The 11,608-nt window shown below is 41.2% G+C and overlaps 1 non-coding gene across 1 annotated transcript; it reads right to left on the minus strand.

Annotated features, from left to right (window-relative positions):
- Nucleotides 1-2,505: 2,505 nt before the first annotated feature.
- On the minus strand, nucleotides 2,506-2,592 carry trnac-gca (transfer RNA cysteine (anticodon GCA)). Its single transcript is given in 2 exon segments — nucleotides 2,506-2,541; nucleotides 2,556-2,592. It is a non-coding gene; the product is annotated as a tRNA-Cys (tRNA).
- Nucleotides 2,593-11,608: the final 9,016 nt, after the last annotated feature.

The raw sequence follows: 11,608 nt of genomic DNA on the forward strand, positions 1-11,608 counted from the left end.
GCACTGGATCTGATGGCTGAAGGCCTGGTTACCAGGTAATTATTCTCACAATCTGCCCAGACTTTGTTTGTTTTGACTTTTCAGTTGAATTGGAGTTCCTGTTTTAATGTGTTATACTTTTGTGAGTTTTCACCATTACTTCCTGTGATTGACCCACTTCTGTTAATTGGTTCAAGTTTCACCTGTGTCTTGTGTTTCTCACCTGTTACTCACCTGTTTAGTTTGTAGGAGGCACTGCTGGAGGAGGCTGGAGATGAGGCACTATGGGTGAAGAATGCAGAGTAGACAAAGGAAATGGAGGCTGGATTGGTAAAAAAAAAAAAAAAACAAACAAGTGGGGGGGGGGGGGGGGGGGGGGGGGGGGTGGGGGCGGGGCAAAACCTCTGCAGTGTCATCAGTGAAAAGTCGGTTGGCAACTGTTGCTCCTGCTCCTTCCATAAGTTCCTCAGAACCTGGGATTCACAGCAGACTTCAACTTCCCATCACAACAAGACATCTTACCCCTAAATTCCACTGCGTGCGGTCCGCTCAGCTGCGCTCCGCTCCGCTCCGGTCCGACCACCGCAGCAAATACGTTGCTATTTTAATGACTGTAGCTGATTCCACAGCCTGCGATCGGCTCCGTCTGGGTCCGCCCCGCCCCGCTCCGCTCCGTCAGTCCAAAATAGAGCCAAGGTCTATTTTTCTCTCCGGTCCGGTCCGTCCAGGTCTCCGTATGCATAAATTTCCACAGTTCAGATGCACCAAACAGGAAAGAGAACTCCAACAACCTCCGGCTTTATACGAAATAAAATCATTTTGTCTTTATTAAAAACTTTAAACTGTTTAAAGACATTTTATTTGTCCTCACATTAATTTTCAGATATATCACGAATAGACATACCATGCTGATTAAAATGTACACTTTAAAAAGCGGGCAAACAAAAAATAAAACACACTTTCAAGTTTTACATGACAAACTTCTATTTTGTCTGTAATCAAGCTATGGTTGAACGTTTCTGAATGTTTACACAGCTGCAAATATGGCCCATTTGCAGGCTATTGTCCATAAATTTCGTGTTTTCTACAAAATACATATTCAGGACCATGTATGCATTTTATTCTGAATGGCCCGAATGTCAACATCCTGTCGCACGAAATTCAGCGTGTTGAAGCACAACAACCAGGATGAAGAGACGCTGAATTTGTAAGTGGAGAATCATAAAATTTTATATGACCCCAGTCATTCTTTCTACTAGGATTTACAGAGAAAAATGTAAGTGTGGCCCAGACTGCTCAACTTTTGGAGGTCGATGCTAAATAGCGCTGCGCTTCTCTGCTTCTCCGGCCGGCGGAACAGAGACGCAGCGGAGCAAAGCACATGCTGTGACGCTGTGGGTTTTGACAAAACGGAGCAGAGCTGAGCGGAGCGGTCCGGAGCGCAGCGGAACACAAACACACGCAGTGGAATTTAGGGGTTACACATGGAGCCTGTTCTCTCTGTCAAAGATATAAGAGCATCCACATTGCTGTTTGTAGCAGTGAACAGAGGCTCTTGAGGTTTTCCAGCAGACGACTGATCTTGTTTGAATTTCAGCAAGAAGTTGAGCAGCGCTTTCCGAAACCCGGGATTGAACCAGGGACCTTTAGACCTTCAGTCTGACGCTCTTCCAGAGGAACTATTTCAGCTCATCAAATGAAAATTTACCCTTGAGAGAAAAACAAAAAAAAAAACAAACCAAAAACAAAACAAAGCAGAACATTGGACAGCAGAAACCACGCAAAGTCAGATGGACATCAGCAAACGGTGCATGAAGATTCTTGTGACCGTAGTTCTGAGGCGAGTCCTGTCATTTACACCAGGGCATCTCAGCCCTGGTCCTCGAGGCCCGCTCCACCCACTGAGCTGTCAACATTTTTCCAACGGCTTTTCAAGATGAGAGAAAAAAGATATTCCCAGTGGAACTGACAGCATGAAGGTTTGAGACAGGATCAGACTGGCCTACATTGGACTAAGTCAAGCTTCCTCTTGACTTTTCCCTGAATCACTTTGGACAACGACTTATCCTTTGACTCAAACGCTCAACAACTCTGCACCACAACTCTCTGTCACCATTTGTCACTTGTTGAAAAGTCAGCAATGTGCCTGCTGACAGTGATCTTGACCTATTCTGAAGCCCACATGGTCAGTTTTCTGAAAAGTCCTCTTTCTAATGAAAAGATGCAAAGGACCGGATTGGCTTACAGTGGACTTATGCTTGGGGCTTCAACTACTCGAGAAGACCTTTCATGGACTTGGTTGGGGTAAGTTTAATGTTTTGTGACAAAGGTAACTGTCACCTTGAAGTGGAGGAACCTGCCAGATACTGAAGAGAACAAGTCACACCTTGAAAGGAAGCTCAAACACAGCCATACAACCACTTTGTTTCCCCATCTGTCAGATGTGGAACACAGTTTCCAAGAGTGATTCAGACAACCCAATTCAGGCTTCTCTCACTGATACAGCATGTGATGACTGGAAAGACCTCCTTCAAGCCAGATTTGAACCGGCGACCTAAGGATTTTAATGCTATACACTGCAGTCCTCCGCTCTACCAACTGAACTATTGAAGGACACAGTGCAGCTTGTCTAGCTGAGAAAAAAAAAAAAAAATTCCCCCAATAATAGAGGCAACGAAGGTTTCAAACTGGACCACACTGGTTGACATCGGACGAAGGGCACTTTCACCCCATCCCTGTGAAATCTGGACGACAGAGAAGATCAGGACTGTGGGAAAATACCCATCATTGATACTTGAGTGAGATAATTCCCTTGATGGAAAATCATTACAATGGGGAAAAAAAAGGGACATTACAATTTCAAAATCAGCTTACCGTATTGGCCCGAATATAAGACGATATTTTTTTCCAGAAATGGTATTCTCAAAAATGGGGTGGTGCTACAATAAGGACTAGATGAAGCCAAAGTACCAGTAACCTGTACAGCCTCTGCTTCATGCAGTGGCTCAGCCGCCCCGTTAGGGGGAGATAGTGAGCTGGACAGAGTGTCAGCCTGCAGCAGTGAGAGAAGAAGACTGAGCAGTGTGGCTGCTGGTGGTTTTTCTAAGCTTCATTTCAGACAGCGCATCAAAAATATCTCCCTGTAAGTACTCGAATATACTTAGTTGATGTTCAGGATAGAGGTGAAATTGATACTTGTGAGTTTGTCAGTTTGTTTTGAAGTTTCAACGCAGATGCTAATTTCGTTAGCATGTCAATGGTGTTTCCATTAATAGTTAGCATTGAGCTAGCGGCTTTGATTTTAAATACTGACTTGTTTTGTTTGTAGACAGTGATGTATGTTGTGATCCATCTTGTGTATTTTTTCACTTATATATATATCTGGCCGCATGGTTGCGCAGTGGTTAGTACTCATGCCTCACAGCAAGATGATCCTGGGTTCAAATACCCAGAGGTGGGAGACTGGAGCCTGATCAAGTCATCTCCATGCCATGTTTTTGCCCTCACCATGTACCACAGACAAGCTGAGGAGCAGGGTTGATCAGATTCACCTGGTGTGATACATGGTCAGAGCAAAAACATGGCATGGAGATGACTTGATCAGGCTCCAATCTCCTACCTCTGCAAATACCAGCTGGGAGTTTGCATGTTCTCCCCGTGTGTATGTGGGTTCTCTCTGGGTACTCCAGCTTCCCCCCACGGTCCAAAAACATGCATGTCAGGCTAATTGATCACCCTAAATTGCCCCTAAGTGTGAATGTGAGCGTGAATGGTTGTTTGTCTATGTGTCAGCCCTGCGACAGATTGGCGTCCTGTCCAGGGTGACCCTGCTTTCGCCCACAGCAGCTGGGATTGGCTCCAGCCACCCACGACCCTGAACAAAAGGATGAAGCGGTAGATAATGAATGAATGTATATCTGGTTTGTTTAAGTTTTACAGTGCCTTCAGGAGAAAGCAATAAACGGTCAGACCAGCTGAAATCTCCTGCTTTCTTTCTGAAGAACTGTTCTCTACATGCCAAACTGAATCCAACATTCACGGAGGGCTTAATTATTCATGTTCATGAAGTTGAATAGAACTTGAATTTGATGGTTATAAAGTTATTTACATCATTAATGCAGTTATTGAACCTTTGAGGCTACTTAAAGGTACAATGGACATTGCTTTAGCCAATGAATGGCGTGATGCGAGCATCAACTATTGGTCCTCCGACATGTCAATCACGCTGGAGAAATGCTTGCGTCACGCTGTCAAGCGCGCTCGTAGGAGCAGCAGAGCAGGTAGCATGGTCTGGCGCATGCGCGTTTTTCAAAAAGCGAGCAACAGACGTTTGGTTTCAACTTTTTCAAGAAAATTGTCCATTATACCTTTAATTGTTGCTTATTTTGGGAAAGAGAATATATTTTTTATTTATTACTGCAGTAATATATTTTTTTTATCTTAAATCACATGAAATGTTATCACTGTTGTGAGTTTTTGAGTTTAGAATAATTGTACAATAAAAAGTTATTTTATGAGTAACCTTATTGTCTTCAACATATTTTTATTTTCACAAAATGATATTTGAAAATAGGATAGGGGTCGTCTTATAATCAGAGTCGTCTTGTATTCGGGCCAATACGGTAATTCACCTGCCAAAAACTGATTCATGCCTCTTGTACTTGACAGACTTGCATATGTTTGCTGAAAATGACTTGGTATCAATCAATCAATCAATATTTTTATTTCGAACTCGGTTGTCAATTGAAAATTCCACAAGAAACAGGCCAACTTAAAGTATAATTTTGCATACAAAACAATAATAATAATAATAATAATAATAATAATAATAATAATAATAATAAAATAATAATAATAGTAATAATAATAATAATTTAAAAAAGAAAAGGAAAAAAAAAACGTAGTACATATGTACTATATACTTCCAATACAGTACTATATACATACTATACATATGTACACAGTAGTGACAACCGTTCGAAAGGGAGTGGGAAGAAGTAGATACTTATTCAATCCCACCCCCAGTACATACAATCTCTGATCGGTGGTTGCTTAATACCAATAATGGTGCTAGCTATGTTAGTAATGAAATATCCCAGATGTAATAAAATATAATGTATAGTCTTTATTCTCTAATAAAGATTATAATAAAAAGTCTTTACATCTTGCACTGTACTGCAATAATATAATTTCCTTATATTTAGCCTTAAATTGATGAATATTCGAACTTTGTTTTAAACTCCATCCTAAGCTGTTCCACAGACGAACCCCACAAACTGACACACACATATTTCTTCTTGCAGTTCTTATAGCTGGTGGTACTAGTTTAACACTTCCCCTGAGATTGTATCCATCACCTTCCCTCTCCATAAATAAGCCTTGTATATTGGCTGGAAGAACAGTTATACTGGCGTTGAATAACAATTGAGCTGTGTGGAAATTCACCAAATCTGAAAATTTTAGAATTTTGGACTGCAAGAAGAGTGTATTTGTGTATTCCAAATAATCAGACTTATGGATGATTCATAGTGCACGCTTTTGAAGTATTACCAGTGGGTGTAGTGTACTCTTATAATTGTTGCCCCATACTTCTATTACATAAGTTAAATATGGAGAAACAAGACTAAAGTAAAGAATATATAGAACGTTATAGTTCAGTACCCACTTCGCTTTGTTGATTATTGCTGTTTTTTGACACTTTCTTTTGAGTGTAATTAATATGAGCTTTCCAATTTAAGTTCTTATCTATTATTACTCCTAAAAATTTGATTTCAGTTACTTTTTCTATAATTTTATTATCAATGGATATATTCATATTTATTCGTTCCTTAAAGTTACCAAGCATCATAACTTTTGTTTTTTCCAGATTCAGTCATAGCTTGTTATTATCCATCTATATTTTTATTTTTTGCTAATTCCTTGTTAACACAATTTATAGCTTCATCATACCTTTCATTTGAATAGAACATGTTTGTATCATCTGCAATTAAAATCAGTTTCAGTAGTGTAGATACCTTAAATATATAATTTATATACAGATTGAATAATTTTGGACCCAATATGGAACCCTGCGGTATCATGCTATCAATACATGCAATTTTTTCCTGCTTATGCATATACCTGTGATCATGTGATCCGCACTATTACTGAGTGAAGCAGTAGACACTGTTGTTGTTAGCTACAGTCTGACACAAATACAAGCTACTTTTGCAAACCACAAAATGTCTGACATTATTGTTTTAACGGTCAAGACTGGATAGTTGTTTAGACTAGAAAAAAAAACATCATTGATTATGTGCATGCCGACCCCACCACCCCTTCCACCCTACCCACCTGGCCTGCATGTATAGTTATGCACCAGTAAGCACAACTGAATGACGTTAAGACTAGGGCTGGGTACCGTTTAACGGTACCTCAGTGGTACCGACCGAAAAACTTCGTTATATACCGGTGCCGAACAAGAGACGTGCGTACGGGTATCAGTTTCGGTTCTTAAAGTGGCTGTGCAGTCAATAAAAATGTGTAGAAATTATTGTTCAGTTCTTCTCTTTTACTGAAAAAATGGTGCATCACATCATTGAACATATCACCACGTCTTGCCGGCTCACACTCTTTTTCTAACAACATGCAGAGAGAGCCTGCAGCGCCCTTCTTCCTCTGTGGTGTCTGTGTAAAATAAGGTTGAACATGCAAACAGCACACCTAGTGGCATGAAGTGCAAATGCAGTCATGGTGTCGTCTGTGCGCCGTGAAGGAAGGTACCGAAAAAAGTACCGTTCAGGAACCGGTACCGAAAAAAGTACCGTTCAGGAACCGGTACCCTGCGTGAGGTATCGAAAAAGTACTTGTACTCAAAAAATATCTAATGGTACCCAGCCCTAGTCAAGATGCATGCATGGTTTTGAATTTGAATTTGACAGTCACTTAACCTTATTTGGAGTCGCAATCATGGATCCTGTTGGATCCTGTTGTGTCTAACAACTTGAAGTCTTTTCTAAGTGATGGAACCATCCCTCCTGGATTGACTAAGGTTCAACAAAACAATTTCCATCGGAAAGCAAAACATTACGAGTTGCAAGTTGAGTTAGATCGTCTGAAATGGAATAGGCTTTCAGGCTTTTTTGGGTCTCTATACTATCTTGTCCTTTTTCTTTTTTCTTTTGAACAGTTTTACTAACTTATTTATGTATTTGTGTTTAATCATTTCTTTCCAACATGACATGGCATGCGTGTGTTTTAAACGTCCCTTGGGGACAAATTGTGTTTTATAGATTGATTGATAAACCGCACGTATTTTGTGGTGCATCGAGTGGTCATAGACTTCTACCTACAGGCTTAAAAAAATCACTATTGTATCTTGTCTGTGTATTTAGTCTTTTAAAATGTGATTGATTTAATTATTGTGGGTCTCTGGGCCTGAATGCATGGCCAATAGTGTTGTAATCAAACAGGAAGTGGAATACCAACCCATTAAAGTAAGAATCAAATTGAGTCTTTATATCATCTTCTTCTTTTAGATAAAAAAATAAGTTAATAGGAGAAAACAAAAAACAATTTGCTGGAAATATGATACATGTCTATTGACATACTTTATGTGTTGCAGGTCACTACACCATTTGAACTTGTGGGTGTGGATCTCATAGGCAAACTGAGGACCACTCAAAGTGGAAACCAGTACATATGTGTGCTGACTGATTATATAACAAAGTGGCCCCAGGCTTATGCCATAAAATCCAAGAATGCACAGGAGGTCAGTCAGTGCTTACTGAAGTTCTTCTATCAGTTCGAAGCACCAAAACGGATACTGACGGACCAAGGCCGGGAGTTCGTTAATGAAGTATGTCAGAAAAGCTAAAAACATCATCCACAAAAATTTCATCATTAACTATGTAACGCTTACAGTAGTCAGTCACTCTTTTCGCACCTGTTATTCCCCCTATGGCTACCTTTAATTTGTTGTCTTTATGTATTTGTAAAATAGATCAACAGCAATGTGTACAAAATACTGGGCATCAAAAGAACCCTGTGTGTATCATCCACAGACCAATGGACTGGTGAAGAGGATGAAGGGGATGATCCCGAGGTAGGCGTATATCTGTTAGAATAATTTAATAATATCACTCTGGAATATGTCTTCTTGTAAAAAAAAAAAAAAAGAATAATTATCTTCTTTGTAGGGCACTGGCCAAACTGGGGCACGACAAGCCAGATGTGTGAGACAAGCATCTAGATGCTGTAATGTTTGGCCTGCGAACCAAGCGGCAAGTCACCACAAAGTTCTCACCATTCTTTTTAATGTTTGGGAGGGAAGCGAGGTATCCCTCTGAAATCCCAAAGGATTACATGGTAAGATGCATCGTGCATATTGAAAAAAAATTAATATATTTAAAGGTGTACAGAGAACAAAATTTAATTTGAGCTCACTAACTTAGAACAATGTATTGCTTTAAAGGGATTTGGTTTAATTTTGTTTCATTTGATTTTTCATTCATTCAAAAGGTGGATAGCAGTGTGGAGGGCAACCTCTCTGTTGAGGAAATGACAGAAAATGTCCTCAAACTGGATGATGCACTTCAAAATGCCATCCAAAATATCAACGACAGCCCCAAACCCAGGAAGGGTAAAAAAAGTGCTGTCAGCCTTAAGGAGGACATGAAGGTGCAAAGAATTAATGTGAGGAGTAAGCAGAGGAAAGGAGGAAAATTGGAGGGAAATGATCTTGGGCCCTACACAATTTCCTCCATCACTGGCAAAAGTGTGGACCTGGTAGACGCAAGTGGGATTACTATCCCCAAAATAAATCAGGGTCACCTTGTCCCTTATACTGAGGGGAAAGACAGGATTCCACTCAAACTCTTAACTGGCCTGCCAACAACCCCATCAAGTAATGCCCCGCCTGCTGCTCCAGCTTCCACCGGAGCGCCTGCTGCTCCGGCTTCCTCTGGTCCCACAGCTGCTGCAGCTTCCTCCTCTGGTCCATCCACTGATGGGCGAAGGAGCGCTGCCATTTCAGGTTATATACACCTCCCCTACATGTTCTCCACAGTGAACACCCCCTATGAGCAAGCATATGTTTTTTCATAGACAGACTATTGTACCTCGAATTTATTTTAGAGATCAAATAAATATGAATAGACAGAATAGCATTATTTCAACTTTGAATTTCTCTTTTTCAGATGTGAAAGATGCATGGAGGGGAGGAAATAGCATACGAGGGGGTACCCAAAAAAAACCGGAATTTGGTCAGAAAACAATAATAATAATGAGTTCCGACTTCTGGCCGTCAGATCTGCTGCAGGTAAGCCTCATGCACATCTGTGAGAAATTTGAGCTGCGAGAGTTACACTGACACCTGTCAGGAGCTATTTATAGCAACAGAGTGCAGAGGCAGTCTGCGATTTTTTCCAAAATGGCGACATTGACTGGGAAGCCAGAGCAGCGCGTAAACATTAAATTCTGCTTTTTGCTGGGAAAAAACAGCAGCAGAAACACTCACCTTGTTGCAGCAAGCCTACAAGGATGATGCTCTGGGGAAGAATCAGGTCCATGAGTGGTTTGGGTGGTTTTAAAAGGGCCAGATGTCCGCGCGTTGGGTGCGCTCAGCCGTGAAAACAATGCTGAGCTGCTTTTCCGCTGTCCAGGGTCTCGTCCACAGCAAGTTTGTCCCTCCAGGTCAGACTGTAAACCAGGACTACTACATGGAAGTCCTCAGACGGCTCCGTGAGGATGTGAGGAGGAAGCGGCCCGCGGAGTGGCGGAGTGGAGCCCGGTTGATCCACCACCACAGTGCGCCAGCGGACACGGCGCTGCGCCTCACGCAGTTTCTGGTGAAGAATAAGATGAATCTCCTCTCCCATCCGCCTTATTCGCCAGATGTAGCCTCGAGTGACTTTTTCTTGTTCCCCAAGTTGAAGAAAGAGCTGAAGGGACAGCGGTTTGCAGATGTGGAGGAGGTGACAGAAAAATCGCAGCCGGCAAAAAATGGCACTTTTACGTGCGGGTCTGACGACGCATTGGTGAAGTGGGAGCCACGGCTGGAGCGCTGCATGAATGCAGATGGGGATTATTTTGAAGGCGACGGTGGTGTTTTATTTTGAAATGTCATAAATAAAAAGTTATAATCAAATTCCGGTTTTTTTTGGGTACACCCTCGTACGTCCTGCTCTCCAAAGTGGGTCCCTATGAGATATTTTACCATGATATCTTTAATACAGGTCCTCAAATGGAGTTTGAGAGTGAGGTGAGATTTTAAAACTATTTTACTTTAAACCGATTTCCTATGTTAAGTATTTTCAAGTAGACACACGTCTTTCTTTCTTTTTTACATTTTGCCCTGCGAAATGGGTTTAACTTTTTTTTATTTTAATTACAGGTTATAAATGCATATCTCCCAAAGCTTGTGGAGAGGAATAACCAAAAGAACAGCACAAGGGCGTTTGTGATTGACACATTTGAAATGACAAGGATTTGGTAGGGGAAGTGTAGAATAATTTTATAATATTCTTTACATCATGCTTATTATATTATGTTATTTACTATTGTTCATATAATGCATGTCTCTGTGAGTTATAGTATGCTAGTAGACACAGGCGTAGAAAAGACATGTATCCTTTTTCTGTTCGCCAGCCTGCCATGTTTCATTTTTACGGCAGCCTCTTGGCAGCTGGACAGTTTGTTTTTTTCTAAAGTTAAGACAACAGGTCAATTCTCTCTCTGTCTCCCTCTGGTGCAAATGAGGCTCATTGGACAAGAAATGTGACACTATGATTTGTTGCACAACACCTGGCATTTGGGAAGACTTGATGGAGACTTGATGGAGACTTGATGGAGGCTGAGAGGGCCTCCCAAGGGGTCACGGACCTTGACCTTTATAGGGAGGGGGGAACAATTGTGTCTTGACGAAGAGTCCATGGAGAGTTGACGAACTCCCAAGAAATAGTATAAATAGATGGAGCGGAGAGCGATCGACGCGTCAGTTCTTTTGGTCGGTCTGGCTGCCGGAGGGTTTTTTGGGAATAAAGTCCTTCTTTTTGCATTCTGACTCTGACTCTGCCTGATTTTTCTGAGGAGAACTACGATGGAAGACTTCAAGAACCAAGAATGGATATACTTGAGGATTTTACGTTTTTTCTGGAATATATGTTTGTGGGGTTTTTTGCACCGTGACTGGCCTAGGATACTTTTTAAAATAAAATTCCACGACATATTATTGGCGAGCTCTAGCCAGGAGGAGTAACCGGAGATTGATTTTTATCTGTGGAGGAGGACTGATTCAGCACACTGTGGCCACAACAATTGGAGGTAAGCAGATTAATTTATTCTGCGTCTAAATTTTTTGTGTGCTTATGTCTGGTCTCTGCCCAGGTGAAATCTGAAACCGGATTAAATTAATCCAAAAGAACCTAGTTAAAGTTAAAAAGTGATTTTTAAAGATAAAAAAGAAAATTTGATTTAAAAGAAATTCAGAGGGGGAGTTCGGAGTCAGAATGCAAAAAACGACCAAACCGCATAAGAGTAACGACCATGGTGCAGAAAGAGTCTGCTTGCTAAGGGGAAAAAGGGGCCGCCTGCATGCGCAGACTGTCTTCAGGCTGCTATGTGTCTTAACTTCTGAGGGGAAGTGACACCG

Source organism: Salarias fasciatus, chromosome 15, assembly GCF_902148845.1.
Source record: "Salarias fasciatus chromosome 15, fSalaFa1.1, whole genome shotgun sequence".
NCBI classification, from domain to species: Eukaryota; Metazoa; Chordata; class Actinopteri; order Blenniiformes; family Blenniidae; genus Salarias; species Salarias fasciatus.